The sequence below is a fragment of the Elephas maximus genome, chromosome X, assembly GCF_024166365.1.
Source record: "Elephas maximus indicus isolate mEleMax1 chromosome X, mEleMax1 primary haplotype, whole genome shotgun sequence".
NCBI lineage: Eukaryota > Metazoa > Chordata > Mammalia > Proboscidea > Elephantidae > Elephas > Elephas maximus.
The window spans coordinates 100313510-100336736 of record NC_064846.1 but is presented as its reverse complement, the minus strand read 5'-3'; the positions used below and the strand labels follow the sequence as shown (position 1 = coordinate 100336736).

The window sequence follows — 23227 nt, the reverse complement described above, 5'->3', positions numbered from 1 at the left end:
TTATCCTCAATATACAGTCAGGGAAACAGGCTTAGAGAAGTTACGTAGTCTACCCGCTGTCACACTGTAAATAACGCATGTTGTAAACAAAATCTATTCTTGAAATGATGTCTAAATTCAGGTGGGATATCCTCAAAGTTGTACTTTGGCTCTCATGGACTTGTTTTAATTTTCTTCAGCTTCAACTTGAATTTGTGTATGAGCAACTGGTTGTTCCACGGTCAGGCCCTGACCTTGCTCTGACTGATGATATTGAGCTTCTCCATTGTCTCTTTCCAGAGGTAGTCAATTTGATTCCTGTATATTCCATCCATCGAGGTCCATGTGTCTAGTCACCATTTATGTGGTTGAAAAAAAAGTTTTTGCAATGAATAAATTGTTGGTCTTGCCAAATTCTATCATGCAATCTCCAGCATCGTTTCTATCACCAAAGCCATATTTTCCAACTATTGATCCTTCTTGTTTCAGCTTTCGCATTCCAATCACCAGTAATTTTCAATGCATCAGACTGCAGAAGTTGGTAAAAAAATCTTCAGTTTCTTCACCTTTGGCAGTAGTAGTTGGTGGGTAAATTTGAATAACAGTCGTATTAACTGGTCTTCGTTGTAGTCGTATGGATATCATTCTGTCACTGAGAGCATTCTACTTCAAGATAGATCTTGAAATGTTCTTTTTGATGACGAATGTGATGCCATTCCTCTTCAATTTGTCATTCCAAGTATAGTAGACCATATGATTTTTCCGATTTAAAATGGCCAATATCAGTCCATTTCAGTTCACTAATGCCTAGGATATGGATCTTCAAGCATTCCATTTCATTTTTGACAACTTCCAATTTTCCTTGATCCATACTTACATTCCACATTCCACTTACTAATGGATGTTTGGAGCCATTTCTTCTTGTTTTGAGTTATGCCACATCATCAAAAAAAAAGGTCCTGAAAGCTTTACTCCATCCACGTCATTAAGGTTGATTCTACTTTGAGGAGGCAGCTCTTCGGCAGTCCTGTTTTCAGTGTCTTCCAACCTGAGGGGCTCATCTTCCAGCACCATGTCAGATAGGGTTCCTCTGCTATCCGTAAGGTTATCACTGGCTAATTTTTTTTTCAGAAGTAGATCACCTGGCCCTTCTTCCTAGTCTATCTTAGTCTGGAAGCTCTGCTAAGAGCTGTTCACCACGGGTGACCCTGCGGATATTTGACATACCGGTGGCATAGCTTCCAGCATCACAGCAACACACAAGCAACCACAATACAACAAACTAGCAAACTAGGAGCAAAATTATATAAATAAGGAGAATTTAAAATCTCTAACACATAATATCTTAAGAGGATTTAATCCACCCAATAGGCAAATTTAAAAATGTAACATGTATATTTGAATGGCTCTTATATGAGATGCTGTTAAAGAAGAAAAAGAATGCCATATATGAGTAGAGTTAAAGTGAGTGGGACAGATAAGTGTTGTTGGAAGCAAGAGAAAAAAAAGGCTATAGGCTAGTGTACAGTCTGGGAAAAAGCTATGAAGGTGATTGGAGTTGAATTCATCCCTTGATACTGGGTAGGATATGGATTACTGGGAGAGGGCACACTAGACACCTCTGCCATGTTTCAGAAACACAGTAATTTCAAATTGTGGAAGTTAGAAGGGAGATAATTGATTTCCTAGCTTTTGCCTCTGCTGTCACAATTATTCTATCCAGAGTAGATAGTGTGAGATGGGTTGGAGAGTTATTTCCTAGACCTGATCTTGCTTGTGTCTGCCTAGCTACCACTTCTAATGCCATACACTTTCGAAGTACAACAGTACCTTAGAGATCATCTGGTCTACTTCCTTCATTTAGTAGATTAGGAAGCAGGCTCCTGTCACAGATTAGGTCAGAGAGCCATCAGTGCCTACCCAACTGATCACTTACAGGGAATACTCACAGAGGTATCATTTAAAGAAAGAAGTGGTGGTAGGAAAAGGGCTTGCGTATGTCAGTGTAAAGAAAGTGAACTTTGTAATCAAGCCCTGATTTCCCAGACCTGAAACTTCCAGGACCTTTAGTAAATAACTTAGTATCTCTGAGCTTAAATTTCCTCAAGTGCAAAGTGAAACTAAGAAAAACACTTCCTTTACAACTGGGTAATAGGAGTAGATGAGATTATGAGTGTTTCGTAGTAAAAATACTTTGTACGTTATGAAACCTTATACAAATGCAAGTTGTTGCCTTGACAGGATACACCAAAAACAACAACAAAAAAACAAATTGTACAGCCAGCAACAGCAACTGTGCTGTTCTTAGAGTTGTATATTGGCTTGGCTTTCTTTCTCATCCCTATTTTGTTATTTTTTTTATGTCATTTTGAGGAACCCACTTCAAATAGTATTTGTTTGTTTTGAAGTGTATAAGTAAATTTCAGTAGATAGTGTTATGAAAAAGGCTTAAGAGTGTCATATAGCTGAGGAGAATTTCAGAATTCCAAGAGTTAGAATCCATTTTTTTGCCTTTTAGTTGCTCTGCAGGGGGTGAGATCAACCCCCTATCCAAAATTGGACTTGGATGTTGAGACTGATGACATCACACGTGTACTAACAGAGTATGAAAAGGTTTATTACTCACATAATGAGGCTTTCTGGGGAGAGCTGGACAGGCTCCCAAGCTGGTCTATAATGGCTTGAGAAAAGGGAAGGGTGAGTGGCTTTGGTTTTTATTGCAGTTAGGGTTTGGTGTTGGGGTGAACGTTCCTGTGCTGGCTGGGGTTTACATGGTTTGGTTTTAACTTCTCCACCAGCACCAAGGGAGGCAGTGTCCTGGCATTCTTATCAGCTTGCCAACATGTAGAAGAAAAAGGGGAAGGGAAATGGTGAGGCCTGAAAGGTGTCAGTGGCCAAACAACAAAAATGGAGTCAGACTATTACAATTCACCTCTGATGTTTGATTGACAGTAGAAATGTGTCATATTTTACTTAATTGAATTTGAACTTCTTTACATAAATTATTATGGCATTCTATGAGGCTTGTAGCTTGAGGCCAGTAAGGGAAATAAAAGTTCTATTGAATAGCTTTCTCAAGTGCCCAGCATTGTACACTGTGTGAAGTGAAACATGTGCCTTGGTCATTATCAATACTGTTTAGAACTCCAAAGGAGGTAAAAAGTGTCTTGTTGAAGCCTTGTGTTGTGGCTTTAGTGTGTACAAAGACATGTGTGACCTTTTGAGTATCTGTAAGGCAAAAGACTCTCGTAGTTCTTTACCCCAAAGAGGGCAATCTTGAATAAGGAATTGTCGTTATTGCCATTGGCCTGACCAGACAGCCAGACCATTGGCAATGTCCCAAGATTCTCTAAATTTGTGCAGATGGGGCCAATTGTTAGCTAGGGTACCCAGTGCTAAGACAACTGCCTGAAGCTCAACCATTTGTGCTAACTCTTGGAAACGAACAGCTCTCCAGCAAGCTCCCTCATGTGTGATGGTGGTGCTGCTGTCTGCAAAGTATACAAGCTCCCTTTTCTGATTAATCAATTCATCCCAAAGGCTCCCTAGATGGTCAGTGGGTCCAGGAGAGGGGTGACCTCCTTCATCATCATGGCCTCTGGCAAGGGACCAAGGCCAGGGGATACTTTCTCTTGTAGGTAGGATATGCTAGAGGGCCCAGATTTGGCTTTCTCTTGTAAATACCATTTTCATTTCAATAAGGAAGCCTCTGGTGTAGCAAGGCCTACAGGGTTCTGCCTCCCATGATCCAAGGCATAATGGATAGCTGAGTACAGAAAGACAGAGACTTAGGGCCTGTGAGAGCCTCTGTCTCCAGAAGGGCACAGAACGGTATGGGGCTGAGGATGGCAGTTTTTTGCACCAGAGGCCTATGTACAACTTATGATTATGATGGATGGTCCAGAGACTACACGAGGCAGGGGAGGAAGTTGCTAAAGCTTCCATAGTGAAAGAGTCTCTGAGGGCACTAACAGGAGTACCTGTAGATTTTAATTTGGACAGATTCTACAGCCTTTTGTTGGAAGGGATCCCATCTAAGGTGGGCCGATTTGTAAGTAGCAGCATCAGTAAAATTCGTAAATGAGGAATACATTGCCTCCAAAACCCCAAAAGGACTAAAAGATGTTGAACTTGTATGTCCTTAGTGAGTGTGTCAAATGAATTTCCTCAGAAGAAATTGTCATCAATGTAATGTCATACCTGTGCTCCTGGAGAAAGGTGGATGCAGTTAAGATCTTGCCTGCAAAGATTGTGTGCAATGGCAAGGCTCCCATGGGTAGCCTGGTAAAGGTGTATTTTGTCCCTTTGAAGGTGAAGGCAAGCTGCACTTGAGAAGCTATAGAAATAGGCGCTGAATAGAACATATTAACCAAATATACAAAAGCAAAATACTTTCTAGTTGCTGGTTGGATGGGAAGTCCCTGGGTGGCACAAATGGTTAAAGGCTCAACTACTAACTGAAAGGGTGGCAGTTTGAACCCACCCAGAGGTGCCTCAGAAGAAAGACCTGGCAATCTGCTTCTGAAAAGTGGTAGCCTTGAAAACTTTACGGAGCACAGTTCTACTCTGCAATAAATGAGTTTGCCATGAGTCAGAATTGACTCAAGGGAAACTGGTTTGGGTTTTTTTTTTTTTTGGTTGGTTGGATGGATGGACGGATGGAATCAGTAATTTTATTATTAATACGGGAACCTTAATCAGGGGTACCATGGCATTACCAGTTACTGTTGATTCGATTCTGACTCATGCCAACCCCATGTATGTCAGAGTAGAACTGTGCTCCATAGGGTTTTCCATGGGTGATTTTTCAGAAGTAGATTTCCAGGTCTACTTGGACTCAAACCTCCAACTTTTCAGTTAGCAGCCTAGCATGTTAACCATTTGCAACACCCAGGGATTCTACCATGGCAGTAAGGTTGTAGTAATCTACTGTTAAATGCCATTTATTTTTATCAGGTTTGAGCATTGGCCTGTTAAAGGGGAAGACAGCAGAAATAATGGCCCCTTCCTTCAGTGCTCCATAGGGTTTTCAATGGCTGATTTTGGGGGAAGAGGATTACAAGGCCTTTCTTCTGAGGGGCCTCTGGGTGGACTCAAACTTCCAACCTTTCAGTTAGCAGCCAAGTGTGTTAATTGTTTGTTTGCACCACCTAGGGACTCCAGGTCTTGTATACAAAAAAAAAAAAAAAACCCGTCTTGTATAAAAAAAAAATTTTTATACTGGATATTAATTCCTGTAGGCCTTGTTTTAGTCTATATTGAGCCACATTAACTATTTTAGCCAGGAGGGGGGCATGGTGTCCCATTTTGCCAAGCTTATTGTAAGTGCCAAAGACTTAATTTCATTTCAGTTTATTACTATTTGGGTCACAGCATCAATGCCTACTATGGAATCTTTTAAGTCAGTGGGTGCTATGGGGAATTTAGGCAAGATAAGGTGAGGCATACCTGTTTGTCCTCTATTTCTATGTTTGATAACTAGTGGGATCTCCAGGTATAACTGGAACCGCAGTATTGATTAGCAAACCATGAAGGTTTGCCAATTGGTGCATCTCAGTAGATATTAAAATTATTTTAAACCTATGTCGTAAAGGTATAAAAACTAATTGGAACCCTTTTATCTTTCTATTGTGTAAATTGTTTTAGTAAATTTTGGATTTCCAATTGGGTCAAATCGCAGACCCCTGTTTTAGTTTTTTGTTTCCTCCTCCTCTATTTTTTTTTTTTGTTTTATTTTTGTTTTGTGATTACTGAATATACTTTGGGGAGGGGGATTCTCTCTACCCTGCTCATATTTATAAATTTCTTCCTCCAGAGAGTACCAATTCAATATCATCAGGGTTAAGGGCCTGTTCCATTGTGATTGTTGCCTTATTGGATTTAAGGACTCTAGGCTTTAGTCGGGTTTGATTTAACCCCTTGGCATGCTGACAAGCTATGGCACTCAATCAAACTCAGCATCTTTGTCCTTTTACAGTTGTCCAATAGATGTAATGGTATCCTTTGGTCCTTTAAAAAAGGTAAGAGTAAAGCATTCACAACTTTATATAAAGGTCTGTGCCACAGGGTGTCATGGGTGTCTCTCTCTATAAGTCTTTGGATCAAGATCTTTTTTTTTTTTAAGATGATGTAGGTGGCAGCAGTAGCAAAATCATGTCATAGGGTACTAGTGAGACACCTGAATTTAGGAGTATGAACTTCAACATGCCACATGGTGGCTTCTCTTCCTAAGTGACCACTCAGTGGACCTGTATATTGCACAGGATATAGTCTGTCACCTGAGTGCTTTGTAGAATGGAGCCAATGCCTCATTAAGACATTGCATCCATCATGGTTTATGCTGGAATCAAGACACATGATTCAATCCAAAACACACAGATAGGCCTGAGCCAAGACACATCACCCTATTTTAAGGAGGGCCCCAATCTCATGCTCCTTTCCCTGAATGTCAATTACTCAAACTCCTGACTTAAAAAAAAAAAAACCAAACCCATTGCCGTTGAGTCAACTCTGACTCTGTAGGACTGAGTTAAACTTCCCCGTAGGGTTTCTAAGGCTGAAATCTTTATTGAAACAGGCTGCCACACCTTTCTCCTGTGGAGCGGATTGTGCATTCGAACCGACAACCCTTTGATTATTATCCAAGTGCTTTAACCACTGTGACACCAGGGCTCCTTACTTAGGTAGGTTAATTCTAAATAAGCCTCGGTAGGGTTTGGTAAATGCAGGACAATGCAGCACAACTCAAAGCACAAGCTCACCAGCAGGAAACAGCACAACTCAAAGTGCACCCTAACCAGCAGGCAGCAGAGCCAGTTAGCAAGCCAAAAGGCAAGAGAAGAAAGACCCCCAGGTGGTGATTGTTGTCTCCTGGACATCCTACTCACAGAGCCAGTTGTCTTGTGGTTTCCCTACAAGGGATGGAACCAATTCCCCCACCCAAAATGTGGTTGGAATGTCAAGACTGATGGCACCACATGTGCACCAAGAGGGTACAAAAAGGTTTATTACTGACAGAATGAGGTTTCTGGGGATAGTAGGGCTGGGTCCCAAGCCTGTCTGAAATGGCTTGACCAAAGGAGCAAATGGTTTTGATTTTTATTGTGGTTAGGTGGTAGGACTGAGATGAAGGTTCCTGTGCTAGTTGGGGCTTACATGGTTTGAACTTCCTCGATGACACAACACAAAGGAAGTACCTGAACCTTCTTATCTGCTTGCCCCAATGTGAGAGGGGTCGGTCTTGAAAGCTGCCGTACATCATACATCATACATGTACATCAAAAATTGAATCAGATTCTTCATATCCAAACTCCCTGAGGGATGGAATTGCTGGGCTGAGGGCTGAGGGGACCATGGTCTCTGGGAACATTTAACTCAATTGGCATAACAGTTTATGAAGAAAATGTTCTACATTCTACTTTGGTGAGTGGCATCTGAGGTCTCAAAAGCCTGTGAGCGGCCATCTGAGATACTCCACTCGTCTCACCCCTTTAAGAGCAAGGAAGAATGAAGAAAACTAAAGATAGAAGGGAAGATTAGTCCAAAGGACTAACAGACCACAACTACCACGGCCTCCACCAGACTGAGTCCAGTACAACTATATGGTGCCCGGCTACCACCACTGACTGCTCTGATAGGACTCACAGTAGAGGGTCCCAGACAGAGCTGGAGAAAAATGTGGAACAAAATTCTTGCTTAAAAAAAAAGACCAGACTTACTTGTCTGTCAGAGACTGAAGAAACCCTGAGAATATGGCCCTCCGAGACCCTTTTAGCTCAGTAATGAGGTCACTCCTGAGGTTCACCTTTCATCCAAAGATTAGACAGGCCCATAAAACAAAACGAGGCTAAAGGGGCACACCAGGCCAGGGGCAAGGACTAGAAGGCAGGAGGGGACAGGAAAGCTGGTGATAGGGAACTCAAGGTTAAGACGGGAGAGCTTTGACATGTTGTGGGGTTGTTAACCAGTGTCATAAAACAATACATGCACTGTTTAATTGTTCTGTAAACCTTCATCTAAAGTACGATAAAAAATTTGAGTCAAATTCTTTATTATAATTTTTGTCTGTAAAAATAAATTACGGTGCCACCAGTAGAAAGTAAAGTAGAAGGTTACTAGCTAAACAAAGAGGGTTAGAATGAAAAGGAAAACATGTCTAATTTCTAAAAAAAAAAAAACTACTAGCGTTTTTTAACACACTGATTTCTTCTTAAATCAGTGGGCCTTCTTTCTGCTGTTATATTGAAAATTAAAATGTAGTGGTGATATTTATTTTCCTTCCACTATGTAATTTATTTTCAGGCATCCTATGTAGCTTTAATATTATGCTTTATTCTGAAAATCTATGGTTTTACTTCTAAAGAGTTCTTATCTTAGAATAAAGCCAATTATTGCCTTATAAAAGCTGAGATCTCTGGTCTGAGTCAGTGGACTTGCATTTTCTACAACAAACTAATTGTGCTATCTTGGGCAAATCATTTCATCTGTGCCTCAAATTCTTCATCTGTAATTTTGTTCATCTAATAAAAGGCTTTTAAGTGTCTTCTATGAGATAGGAATTGAACAAGGTACTAAGGATGCAAGCTGAGTAAGATCTCACAGTCTAGTGGGGACACAGATGTCTGCAATTACAATATAGTACAGTAAGTGTCATGACAGAAGTGTGCACAGGGTCACAGGTACTAGGAATAGTGATTATGTGGATAATACCTTTCCTGTATTCCTCAATATGAGTGGAATAAATTGAGAGCAACCTTGTTAAAGTACTTTGAGGTGTATAAAGCAAAACAAAAATGCAGATAGATGTTCTGCTTTCTTTCATCTAATATATTCATTTTGAGCTTAAATACTTAGAGCTTTTGGTACTCTTAAAATATAGTTTTGGAATTTGAATGACCTTAGGGCAGTATTTGATATATTTCTAATTAGGATTCATTTTTACTTTCTAATGATCTTTTTATTTTAATGATCTTATTCTCCAGCTTACAGAACTGTGTGTTCCTCTTACCCTAATGGATGAGTGCTGCTGAAGCAAATGACACAACTGTGCAGATTGCTAGTACTATAAAATTATGGTCTCTAAAGACCTCAACTGGGCCTTTAGTGCACCATTTAACAATCATTTTATGTATCCTTAATTATTTTTTATCCCGTTCACAGTGGCTGCCGACCCAATCCCTTACCACCTTTCTCATGACCATCATTCCATGCATCCTCCAAGATACAATCCCTGCCAACCTCACAGTCTGACCTCCTGTCATTTTCTAAGACAACAGTTATGCCCCAACCCCACCTATCTATTGAGTGGGCCAAGTCATTTTTGGTCTGTATACCTTTGCACATGGAATCCACCCCTACACCAGACTTAAATAACTTCTTTTTTTGTAAGACCCAGCTCATATATCTCCAGCTTTGTGAGGCCTTGTTTGGCAGCCCAGGTATATCTGGCCCTCCTTCCTTTGCACCACTGCTAGAGATAGTATTTTCTGCTATTATAGAATTTATCATACTTCATTCCATTTGTTTATTTTTATAATTGTCTCCTCTAATAAACTGTGAAGTCCTAGACAGCAGGGACTATCTAATTTACCTTTGAATTCTCAATACCTAATATACTGCCTGGCACAATCCTAAATATTTATTGAGAGACAAAAAGGAAGGAATCAACATAAATATTAAAAAATATACAGCTTCTTTGAGAACACAAACCACTTTTTTCTTACTTTTGATTTTCTAAGTTAACTTTCAATGACATACACTTGTTTCCTATTTCTCTCAACTTTTAAGAAAAATTTCTTTCCATTTACTTTTTTTCATGGCAGATGCTGATTTTTTTTAAAAAAAACGAATTTCAACGAGACACTGAACACCATCTGTGCTTTCAGGTCTAGGTAAAAACCTCGGGCTACTTGAGAATAGGAGCTCTGTACTAGGAGTTTCCCAGGCTGATGGTGATTATTATTCTACAAATATGCCTTGTATTGTCCCACTTTGACACAAAAATGTATACAACTTGTCCCATAACAAATTATAAAGTTTATTTTTGTTTGAGCACCTCAACAAAGAAAAAAAAAATGAAGTGTTAGAGTTTGCTTCTTTTGGCCCATGAAGATTACTTTTATGGTAAAAGATTGTTGTTGTTGTTGTTAGTTGCTATTGAGTTAACCCGGACTCATGGCAACCCGATGCATAGTGGAAGGAAACACTGCCCAGTCCTGCACCATCCCCATGATCGATTACGGATTGGATCATTGTGACCCATAGGGTTTTCGTTGGTTGATTTTAGGAAGTAGATTGCCAGAACTTTCCTCCTGGTTTGTCTTAGTCTGGAAGCTCCACCGAAATCTGTTCAGCATCATAGCACCACACAAGCCTCCACTGACAGACAGGTGGTGGCTGTGCATGAGGTGCATTGGCTGGGAATTGAACCCAAGCCTCCAACATGAGAAAGAGCTTTCTCTTTCTAGGAGGCAACAATTCTACCACTGAACCACCAATGCCTCATAGTAAAAGATACCACCACAGAAAAAGCAAGTGATCGGGGAACGTGTGCATGTATACCCACACATTTACGCTATTATGCAGCAGCCTATAAAAAAAAAAAATTTCTGCATCTGAATTTCTCTTCAAACAAAATAAACTAAAATTCCAAACACATTTTACTTCTGACTTGGAACTAACTCAGGGACTACTTCTATAAAAAAGACATGGAGAAAATGGAGTATAAAAGGCCTGGGTTTAAATAATGGTTGTACCACTTACTAGTTGTGAGACCTTAGGCATAGCATTTATCCCTTTAAGCCTTAGTTTCCACTCTGGAAGATACTACACGGGAATGTTGGAAGTAAGTAAATGAGATAGTATATGCAAAAATTACTAATCCAGTGCCTGGAACTTAGTGATATCCAGTGAATGTTATTTGAATTCTCACTTCTTCAGCGGGAACAACTGAAACAAAAATAGAAAGAGAGAGAATGATTGAAGCAGACGGTGAAAAGCAAAGAGGTATGGAAACGGAGTAATAATTATGTGAATGGCACTTCCGTGATTCTCTGAGTCAAAAATACCTGTCTAAAGTCCAACACCCATTCATGATAAAAACTCTAAATAAAATAGGAATAGAAGGAAAATTTCTCAACATAGTAAAGGGCATCTATAGAAAACCAACAGCCAACGTAATTCTTAATGGAGAGAGGCTGAAAACATTCCCCTTGAGAACAGGAACAAGACAAGGATGCTCTTTACTACCACTCCTATTTAGCATTGTGCTGGAAGTCCTAGCTAGAGCAATAAGGCAAGAAAAAGAAATAAAGGGCATCCAAAACTGGAAAGAAAGAAGCAAAACCGTCCCTATTTGCAGATGATATGGTACTATACGTAGAGATCCCTAAAGACTCCTGATAGAAAGATTCAGCAGAGTAGCAGGATACAAGAAAAACATTAAAAAAATAGTTTGATTCCTATATACAAATAAAAAAATATATGAAAAGGAAATCAGGAACACGATATCATTTATAATAGCCCCTAAAAAAATTAAATACTTAGGAATAAATCTGACCAGGGATCTAAAAGACCTATACAAAGAAAACTACAAAACACTACTGCAAGAAAGCAAAAGAGGACTACATAAATGGAAAGACATACCATGCTCATGGATAGGTAGAGCCAACATTGTGAAAATAACAATTCTACCCAAAGCAATCTGCAGAAACAATGCAATCCCAATCCAAGTACCAACAGCATTTTTTAAAGAGATAGAAAAACTAATCATTAACTTTATACAAAAAAGGAAGAGGCCCTGAATAAGTAAAGCAGTGCTGAAGAAGAAGAATGCAGGAGAACTCGCACTCAGAAACTACTATGCAACTATAGTAGTCAAAACAGCCTCGTACTGGTACAACAACAGATAAACATTGACCAGTAAAACAGAATAGAGAACCCAGATGTAAGTCCATCAAATGGGGAAAAGACAATCTTTTTAACAAATAGTGCTGGGAAAACTGGATGTCCACCTGCAAACAAAACTCGAAACAGAACCCATACCTCACAGCACACACAAAAATGAATTAAAAATGGGTCAAAGACCTAAATATAAAACCAAAAACTGTAAAGATCATAGAAGAAAAAATAGGCCAACTCTAGAGACCCTAATACATGGCATTGACAGGATATACACCATAACTAACAACACACAAACACCAGAAGATAAGCTGAATGACTGGAATCTTCTAAAAATTAAACACGCACATCAAAAGACTTCACCAAAAGAGTAAAAAGAGAATCTACAGACTAGTAAAAAAAAAATTTGGCTATGACAAATCCGACAAAGGTCTAATCTCTAAAATCTACAGGAAAATCCAACACCTTTACAACAAAAAGACAAATAATCCAATTAAAAAATGAGCAAAGGATATGAACAGACATTGCACCAAAGAAGACAATCAGGTGCCTAACCATTAAAAAAAAAAAAAAATCAGAGAAATGCAAATCAAAACCACAGTGAGATACTGTCTCACCCCGACATCACTGGCAAGAATCAAAAAAACAGAAAATAACAAACTTTGGAGAGGCTGCGGGAAGATTGGAACTCTTATGTACTGCTGGTAAACCAAACCAAACCAAGCCCTTTGCCTTCGAGTCGATTCCGACTCATAGCAACCCTATAGGACAGAGTAGAACTGCCCCATAGAGTTTCCAAGGAGTGCCTGGCGGATTCGAACTGCTGACCCTTTGTTTAGCAGCCAAAGCACTTAACCACTACGCCACCAGGATTCCTGTGTACTGCTGGTGGGAATGCAAAATGGTACAACCATTTTGGAAAACAATATGGTGCTTCCTTAAAAAGTTAGAAGTAGAAATGCCATATGATCCAGCAATCCCGCTCTTAGGAATATATCCTAGAGAAATAAGAGCTGTCACATGAATAGACATATGCACACACATGTTCATTGCAGCATTATTCACAATAGTAAAAAGATGGAAATAACCTAAGTGCCAGTCAACAGATGAATGGTTAAACTATAATACATACAATGGAACACTACCCAGAGATAAAGAACAATGAGGAACCTGCGAAACATCTCACAACACGGATGAATCTGGAGAGCATTATGCTGAGTGAAATAAGTCAATCACAAAAGGACAAATATTGTATGAGACCACTACTATAAAAACTCATGGAAAGGTTTACACATAAAAAGAAACAATCTTTGATTGTTACAAGGGAGGGGAGGGAAAAACACTAACTAGACAATGGGTAAGTGGTAACTTTGGTGAAGGGTAAGACAGTAGACAACACTGGGGAAGCCAGCATGACTTGACCAAGGCAAGGTCATGGAAGCTCCATTAAAAAAACAAACAAACAAAAAAACCATTGCCGTCAAGTCAATTCTGATTCATAGTGACCCTATAGGACAGAGTAGAACTGCCCCATATGGTTTCCAAAGGAGCTCCTGGTGGATTTGAACCGTAGACCTTTTGGCTAGCAGCCGTAGCGCTTAACCACTATGCCACCAGGTTTTCCAGAAGTTCCATAGACACATCCAAATTCCCTGAGGGACCAAATTACTGGACTGAGGGCTCAAATTACTGGACTGAGGGCTAGGGACCATGGTCTCAGGGCACATCTAGCTCAGTTGGCACCTGCTCCTGAGACCATTTATGAAAGTGATTTTTATGGAATTTTTTCCCAGGGTCTAGTGAAACTACCCACCTGCTTACCTTGGCCTTGTCCTTACTTCATTGATCACTAGTCATGCTTCTATTATTTTTCCTCCTAACTTCAATGATTTTTAAAGATAATTTCATCAGTTATAATGTGGATGCTACTAACATTGAACGACACTTTTCTTTTCATAAATTTTGTAAAAGAACTTTTTTTAGTAAAACATTTAGTTTGCAGGACCCCATGTTATAGTTTGCCATTACTTTATTTTCTGTATTTGACAGTATTGCCTACTGTATTTCGAGCAGGCTTTTTGATCAGTTAGTACTGAAAATAACAGGCAAGTGTTTTCATTGTTCCCAATCTTCCTGCTCTTTTTATCCCTATATTCTTTTTTCTTTCTTCCTGACTTTTCATCTTGCTCTTTCTCAATACATTTTTTCCTATTTATCTTTAAAAAATATTTTCTTGTTAATGTGCCATAAGTTGTCATTTATAAAACTGTTTCTATCAATAAATGACTTCTTGAATTTACTACAAATTTTAATTGAATTATTCAAAGCCAGCATGGCTCCTTGTTTCCTCCCAAAGACAAAAAGCTGGTCATGCCCACACCTGCTAATCTGAGCCTTGGATTCTTGCTCCTTTGAAAGCCACAAAGTAGTGTTCAGAAAAATTTGTGTTTTTTTTCTGAATTCCAGAATACTGGCTGCTGATTATTAGGCAAGTTAGGCATATATTGTGTATGTCATCATTAAGGCTGTTAGAGCTCCAAGTATAAGAAATCCTGGAAGCTGAAAAAAGTGACCCAAATCTCCATAAACCTCAAAATATTAAATTTCCTTAACCATTATTTGCATAGATGTCATGTAAGAATGCCCTTGAAAATCAATAAATTCAAAGAAAAGCAATATTTGTATAATAAGTGACTTTTAACCAATGAAAAAGATAGCAAGTACAGTAATTGATGGTGTATCTTTTGCATATCCCATGGAAATGCTGCTTGAAATACTACGTTGGACAGTATTGGTTGAATATGAAATAAGCTTGCAGAAATGATCAAGTAGCTACTTAGATATCAAATTCTAGCCTCTGGTGAAACATTCTGAGACCTTGAATGTGGAGGTATGTTTGTAGAGCAGCTTTTCTCGAACTTCGCTTTTCAGAATCCTAGTGTAGCAAAAGATATAAATAGTTTGACTTGAGGGGAGTAGAGCATTTCCAGAGACAAATAAGTATGGGGAATACCACATACTGTATTTCCTCCTTGGATACTTATATACGAGTTAATATAATAAAGGCAGTTTTAAAAAATGCCTGTTATTTACCTTTATTTTGCTTATTGCTTCCAAAACTTATTTGATGAGAGATCATTTTATCATGAGCCAACTATTAGAGTCTTATGAGACGATAATTTTTCTCAGGGCACAGTTTGAAAATTTTTGTTTTATAATAACCTCCAAAATCCATTAGCTGGCTAAGCCATTCTGTTAAATGCTCTAATTGGAAATCTGCCATATCTTTACTTTAGGCAGTTTGATAACGTATCTGATGTTCCTCATCAGTGAACTGGAAAAATAAAGTCTAGACAACAGTCAGTAAACTGTTGAATCAAAGACCACAGTTAGAGTTATGGCTCAGTCCAGCTCTCCATTCCTTATCTCTACAGTCAGTCCGTGGTGCTGCTGCCATACAACCACTGGGCCACTACAACAAAACCTGTCTTCTGGCTTTTATTTTGAACTCTTTTGTTTTGACTGTGTCATGAGATTGGTAACTTTCCGTTATGTTAAAGATTAGTTGAATTACCTGCTATCGTTTAAGAGACTCATCGTTGTTGTTGTTAAGTGCCATTCAGTCGATTCCAACTCGTAGCAACCGTATAGGACAGAGCACAACTGTCTCGTGGGGTTTCCTAGCCTGAAATCTTTACGAAAGCAGACTGCCATATCTTTCTCCCACGGAGCCACCAGAGAGTTCAAACTACCAACCTTTCGGTTAGTAGCCGAGCACTTTAACCGCTGCACCACCAGGGCTCCTTAAAAGACTCATTAACCAGTGTTAAATAAAGGCTCATTGAAACATTTTTTTTAATGGAGTTGTAACAATTTTCTATAATTGTAAGGCAGCTTTTTTTTTTTAAAGACCATCTTTCTCTCTCTATTCTCCAGGGCGCATATGAATAAATCCTGTTTCTGCTCACACTATAACATGCTACAGAGAGTTGTGTATGTAACAGGCAGCTCAATTGAAAGTCAATACCTACAGTCCAAAGTGTCTGCCCTTGTGGTTCATGAATGGTAGTGGAAATACCCACTCACAAGGAAATGTAGATTTGTGAAAGCAAAGGAACATCCAAGGGAATTGGTGGTATCCAGGGAATTAATAAGTAGTCCCCTTTACCATACACTGTTGAAATGTGCTGTGGTAGGACCTAGTGCTGCATGGATTCCATATGTTGTTATGCCAAGCGATCTCCCAGGGGGATCTTGGGGCTCAGGAACTTATCCCAATATGATCTTACCATTCCATCTTTAAGTTGGCCTTTCCATTTTAGAGCTTGACATTGGTGGCACATTTCAGACTTCGTACGAATGTTGGATTCGAGGGGGGCTCCTCTTTGAAACCACTGTTGCTTTTCTCTGCCACAGTGTCTCAACACTGTAAGGAGGATCACTCACTTTTGGCAGCCAAGCATCTCCTCTTACTGAACTTCAGAGTCTACTTTATGGTAAAGAACAGACTCTCCCTTTCAGTAAGGACATGGCCTTACTGAACAAGAGGATGCAGGCTTGCACTTTGTGTGGTCAAACATTCCTTAGGTTAGGAATCAGGCTCAGTTGCCCTTGAAAGAGCATACCACCTTTTCAGTCAACTACCAAATGATTTTCACATTATATACCTCTTTCATTCGCCCTTAGAAGAGATTATCTCTCATGTTTGGCCCTTACGTGATTATTCCTTTCAGACTGACTTTCAGAGTTTCAAAATTATCATTTGTTTTTCAGTTTTTACCAATCTGGACTTTTTCATCTTTGAAATGGCATTTTCTAGTTCTAATATCTTGAGAGTATCCACAATGAAAAAAATTAAGTTCAATAATGTAAATATTTAGAAACACCTCCTATTCATATTATGACAGATATAGAAATTGTAAATTTCTGAACTCAATCAAAATTTTAAATGAGATGCATCCAAAGTGAATTTTATGAACCCCCAACCTGTATTTTAAGTGAGACCATCCAATTTTGTTGAATTATTTGAATTTCTCTCTAGCTGTTTTCAATAGTACGGTACAGGCAGAAAGTTACTTTTACTCATAGAGATTAAGTCCAAATGGCTTTAAAGCCAATCATCAAACCACTTTAGGCATGCTCATTTTCCTTCACTTCTGTTGCTCTTCTATCCTCCCCTCTTAGGGAAATGCATTTATTTATCCCTTTATCTCTTTAACCTACACCCACAGTTGAACCTTTCCAAAAGCTGTAAATTGGGCTTGAAACTTCATACCCTAAATCCTTCAGCTTCTTCCTTTCGTTTATTCAGGAAGTTCTTGAAATCCCACACACACATTTTATCAGGTGGCCTTAGATAACTAATTGATAGAAAGATCGTGTACCCTTTGCCTCCCTCAGTCTAAAAAGTACTGGAAGGCTTGACCTTAACTTGTCACACCATAATATGTACTTATGCTTCTGCCTAGTCAGAAGAATAATATATTATTTCCTTTTGAAAATATTCTCTTCGATACTCAGTTGTCTATATGCTCTTCATGACCATCCTTCATAAGTTTCTCCCTTACTTTTTAGGAAGGAAATCAAACTCCTCTGTTCAGTATCCCACAAATGTGGACTACTGATGAAGACTTGTATGTGATGGGTGGTAGGGAGGGAAAGGAAGCCAACTCTGGCATCGAGAATTGGTGATCAGCCAGATAGTTAGTTGAAGAATGGCATTATCAGCTAAGGTTGGGGAGCAACGTGTGAAAGAATTGGATGTGAGTCCAAAACTGTTTTAGAGTTAGAGTGGACCCACTCTCTATATAGAGCTATGACAGTGTTTAACCTGTTGAATTTACTTATTGCTATTTTTTTTTTATCTTGCATAAAGCTCTTCAATAGCTGGTCTCTGCAGTTAGAATATATTCTAACCTCCCTTCCATCAACTTGTATCCCTGAAGGCACAGTAGTTAAGAGTTCAGGCTGCTAACCAAAAGGTCAGCAGTTCGAATCCACTAACTGCTCCTTGGAAACCCTACGGGCAGTTCTACTCTGTCCTATAGGGTTGCTATGAGTCGGAACCAACGCGACGGCAATGGGTTTGGTTTTTTTGGTTCCATCGACTGTAAGATCCTACCTACCTCTATAATCTCATTTGGTACTATGCTGCATTGCATTCAACTGTGCTCCAACCAACTAGCCTTTTCTTTCTTTTGCTCAAATTTGCCAAGATCTTCCCTACTTCAGGTTTCATTCTCTCTCTTTCCTTTGCCTGGAAACTCTTCACCAAACTTATGCATGGCTGCCTTAATTCTCCTCTTTCAGGTCTCGGCTCACATATTACCCTCTCAGAGAGGTCTCCAAACCCACTGTTTTCTGTTTATTTCCTTCATAGAAATTATCATGTTTAATTTGTTTTTTTGTTTACTCGTATCAGTCTTGCCCAACTAGAATGAAAGAAGGATCTTTGCTTGTCTTATTTACCTTCGTATCTCCAGAACATAGAACAGTGCCTGGCATATGGTAGGAGCCCAAAAAGTATCTGTTAAATAAATGAATGAATGAAATGAAATTAGTGCAATGTAGAAAAGCATATAGGAAATAACCTAAATGTCCAAAAATAGGAAAATGATATAGTGCATTTTATTTTATTAAATTCAATATAATCTTTTTTAGCTATTGTGGATAACAGGAATAGTAGGCAGGAATCTGAATATTTTTGTTAGAATAAGCAAAAAATGAAGATTATAATAATAACCTATGATGAAATATGTATACATATGGTGGCATAATGGTTAAGTGCTACGGCTGCTAACCAAAGGGCCGGCAGTTCGAATCCGCCAGGCACTCCTTGGAAACTCTATGGGGCAGTTCTACTCTGTCCTACAGGGTCACTATGAGTCGGAATCAACTCGACGGCACTGGGTTTGGTTTGGTTTTTTGGTACGGGCAATAAAAGGAATTTTGTGTGGGGATGGTGAGATCAGCTATTTTTTCCTGAATTTTGGTATGTATTAGTGTTGTTTTCATAACAAAAACAATCAAATAATGTATCTAGGAGTCTAGATGGCCAAAAGAATTATCAATGGATGAACCTTGTTACTATGGAGAATAGTGCTGGAAAACAGCAAAACAAATTAAAAAAATCCTTATTAGAGTGCCAAGATTTGTGCTCCAAATTTTGTCTTGAGGGATATGGACGACTTGGAGAGATTTAGGAGAGTTGGGATACAGAATTATTGAAAAACCACTAAAGAAATTCATTTTGTTTTTCAGGCCAAATAGCTCTACATATAACCTCCATTGAAAGGTGAATAAACAGCAGAGGACCCAACTTATAGTAAATTATAGAAATAAAATTTTGGAGATGAATGTCTTTTTTTTTAATTGTACTTTAAATGAAGGTTTACAGAACTAACTAGTTTCCCATTAAACAGTTAGTACACATCTTGTTTTATGACATTGGTTAACAACCCCATGGCATGTCAACACTCTCCCTTTTGGACCTTGGGTTGGAGACGAATGTCTTAAAGGCAATGAATATGTAACAAAAGGGGCTTGTGGTATCTCTTACCTAGGACAGCCCTTAATAACAAGGCGTCTAGATGATTGCCTTTTATGCTAAGTATAGTTTCACCTGAAGGCAAGGAAAAGGATAGGTTTTCCAAAGGATTCTTTCAGTTTTGTCATTCTGCTTCTCTGTCTTTGAGAAAACAAAAAAATGTTTTTACCATCTACTATACAGACTCTAATTCTTTTAGCAATTGTTTACTAAGCATCTACCTTGGAGATTGTAAGGTGAGGAATAAATATGATGCATATGATGGGTGCAATGACTTAAAGAAGCTTAAGGGTTAGTAAGCTACATTGGATAAAAAAAATGAACAAAGGAATATAATTTCTACTAAGAAAAAAAATAAGATGTAACCTCTACAGACCACCCCAACAATCCTTCAACACTCCAAATTTGCTACTCTTTTGTAGAGACTTGAATTTTATTCTTTATTCTGTATTTGACCATTTCCCTCTTTAGAGATATTCACCATATATTTCATTTCTTTATATAAAATATTTCTTGACCAGTGCAGTACAGTGGAAAGAATACTAGATTTGGAGTTAAGAGATCAGTTTATCCATTCCAATTTTGCTCAGCATTAGCTGGGTAACTCAGTTGCCTTATCTGTACAATAAGAATGATAAGACTTGCCATGCTTTCTTCATATAAGACAAGGACTTTGTATACTATAAAGTGCCATATATATGGGATGGCATTATAAAGACTGCTAAAGTAAAGAAGAATATAAATGAGACAAACTGCTTGAAGAAAAAGAGAAGTCTGATGGATGTAAAATATAATGAGAAAGAAATGTAGATTATAGTGAATTTTTAACCTACCCTTTTACAGTTCTCAGGCATCAAGGACAGATCTCAGGCCCAATTTTGACCCAACTGAGATGGAAAATTTGGAAAGAGGATGAGAAACCTTCAAATATTCTCATGTTCTTTGAAAGATAGGATCTGAAAAATCTTATTGACTGGTGTACTGGATTGAATGTTATTGTTGTTGGGTGCCATTGAGTCTAGTCTAACTCATCGCAACCCTATATGACAAGGTAGAACTGCCCCATACGGTTTCCTAGGCTGTAATCTTTATGGAAGTAGATTACCAGGTCTTTTCTTCCATGAATCTGCTAGTGGATTTGAACCTCCCACCTTTTGGTTAGCAGCCAAGAGCTTTAACCATTGTGCCACCAGGGCTCCGACTAGGTTGAATACTGTTCCCCAAAAATTCATGTCCACCCGGAACCTATGAATTTTACCTTATTTGGAAATAGTGTCTTTGCAGATGTAATCAAGTTAAGATGAGGTCATACTGGATTAGAGTGGGCCCTAAATATAGTAAAACCGGTGTCCTTATGAGAAAAGGGAAAGTTAGAACCAAAGGCACACACAGAGGGAAGACTATGTGAAGACTCAGACACCAGTGGGAGAAGAACATGTGAAGAGGGAGGTAGGAATTGGAGTGTTGGAAGCCAAGGATTGCTCGCAATCACCAGAAGCTAGGAAAGAGACAAGGAAGGATCCTACCCTAGAGCTGTCAGTGAAAGTGTGGCCTGCTGACAACTTGATTTTGGACTTTTAGCCTCCAGAACTGTGAGAGAATAAATTTCTGATGTTCTAAGCTAGCTAGTTTTGTGCTTTACCCGTGTTTTATTGACTATGGAAAGGCATTCGACCATGTGGATCATAGCAAATTATGGATAGTGTTGTAAATAATGGGAATTCCAGAACACCTGTAGATAGACTAAGAGGCAGTTGTTCGAACAAAGCAAGGGGATTCCGCATGGTTTAAAATCAAGAAAGGTGTGCATCAAGGTTGCAACCTTTCATCATACTTATTCAATCTGTATGCTGAGCAAATAATCTGAGAAGATGGACTATATGGAGAAGAATGTGGCATCAGGATTGGTGGAAGACTCATTTAAAAAAAAAACCCATTGCTGTCAAGGTGATTCTGACCCATAGTGAATGATTCGTTAACAACTTGCAATATGCAGATGACAAAACCTTGCTTGCTGAAAGCGAAGAGGACTTTAAGCACTTACTGATGAAGATCAAAGATTACAGCCTTCAGTATGGATTTTGCCTCAACATAAAGAAAACAAAAATCCTCACAACTGGACCAATAAGCAACATCATGGTAAAGGGAGAAAAGATCAACATTGTCAAGGATTTCATTTCACTTGGATCTATAATCAATGCCCACGGAAGCAGCAGTCAGGAAATCAAACAACATATTGCATTGGGCAAATCTGCTGCAAAAGACCTCTTTAAAGTATTAAAAAGCAAAGATGTCACTTTGAGAACTAAGGTGCACCTGACCCAAGCCATGGTGTTTTCTATCACCTCATATGCATGCGGAACTTGGACAATGAATAAGGAAGACCAAAGAAGAATTGATGCCTTTGAATTACGGTGTTGGTGAAAAATATTGAATATACCATGGACTGCTGGAAGAATGAATAAGTCTGTCTTGAAAGAAATACAGCCAAAGTGCCCCTTGGAAGTGAGGATGGCAAGACTTCATCTCACATACTTTGGGCATGTTATCAGGAGGGACCAGACCCTGGAGAAGGACATCATGCTCGGTAAAGTGGAGGGTCAGTGAAAAAGAGGGAGACCCTCGAAGAAATGAATTGACAAAGTGGCTGCAACAATGAGCTCAAACATAACAACAGTTGTGAGGATGGCGCAGGACTGGGCAGTGTTTCATTCTATTGTACATAGGGTTAGCTATGAGTCAGAACCAACTTGACGGCAGCTAAAAACAACAACAGTTTGTGCTACTTTGTTTCAGCAGTCCTAGGAAACTGATATAATTGATGTCAATACTTTCTGACTTCTGAAAAATCCAAATGGATTTTGGATAGCCTATTTTATAGAAATGGTGGGAAACTTTCACAAGGACATTGTTGTGTTGATCTTCTAGTAGAAATCAAGCTGTTTGGATTTCTGGTGCAGAGTTAATGCTCCCAAGCAGAATGGGTTTTCTCTGCCTTGGCAGAACCACCTAGTACTCTTAGATGTTGTGTACCTATCCCTTATACCTTAGCTTTGACTTGTGTTGGGAAAAAATTATGAGCCTGAAGACTCACTATAACCCCAGTCCTCATGAACCTAGCAGAATAAATTTTGTATTACAGGCCCCTATCCCTCAACAGCTTTTGGTTGGATCTCTGAAAACTCTACATATGTTCTCCTTATGTAGACATTTGTTTAGAACACTCCACATCTGCTTTTGTCTTCAAGGTCCCACAAGCACAATTCATTCAATGCTATATAAAAATGGCATGAAATGAGGATGATGAAACCTGCTGTAACTATGACCATTGAGTTCCTTCCCGCCACCACCTGACATAATCGCATCAGCTACAGTCTAGTTCCACTCATTGCTTCCCAGGAGTGACCTCAGCATAAGTATATTTCTCCTCTTCAGGCTTAAATTTGTTTCTCATGGAATGTGTAATTAAGTCTTGATGAGTTGAGAAGAAAATGAGGGAAAGGAAAATAAGTAATTATCACCAGTTAGTAACCTCATAAACTTAGCTTTTCATGGGACTTCTAAAATAACATGCACAATGTATTCAAATATAGCTGTTGTCTCAGAAACTCCAGACATATTTGAGCTCCAGTTGAAATACAGTTGAATAGGAAAAAGCATTTTCAGTTTACATCTTTAATTTGAAGCAGACTTTGCTCCGATGGTAGTTCAATTGCAGATAACTTTTCATATCTAGTTTTGTTACAGTTGGTGGTAGTGATGGTCTTTTTAACACAGATATATTTGATTCTTCGATACATTTTT

At 38.8% G+C, this 23227-nt stretch overlaps 1 protein-coding gene and 1 non-coding gene across 8 annotated transcripts in view; one reads left to right on the top strand and one right to left on the bottom strand.

The window, feature by feature from the left end:
- The window catches only part of EDA (ectodysplasin A), a 637692-nt gene that overhangs the window by 363430 nt on the left and 251035 nt on the right, over positions 1-23227 (top strand). The window lies entirely within an intron of this gene.
- Positions 10387-10478, bottom strand: TRNAS-AGA (transfer RNA serine (anticodon AGA)). Its single transcript has one exon. It is a non-coding gene; the product is annotated as a tRNA-Ser (tRNA).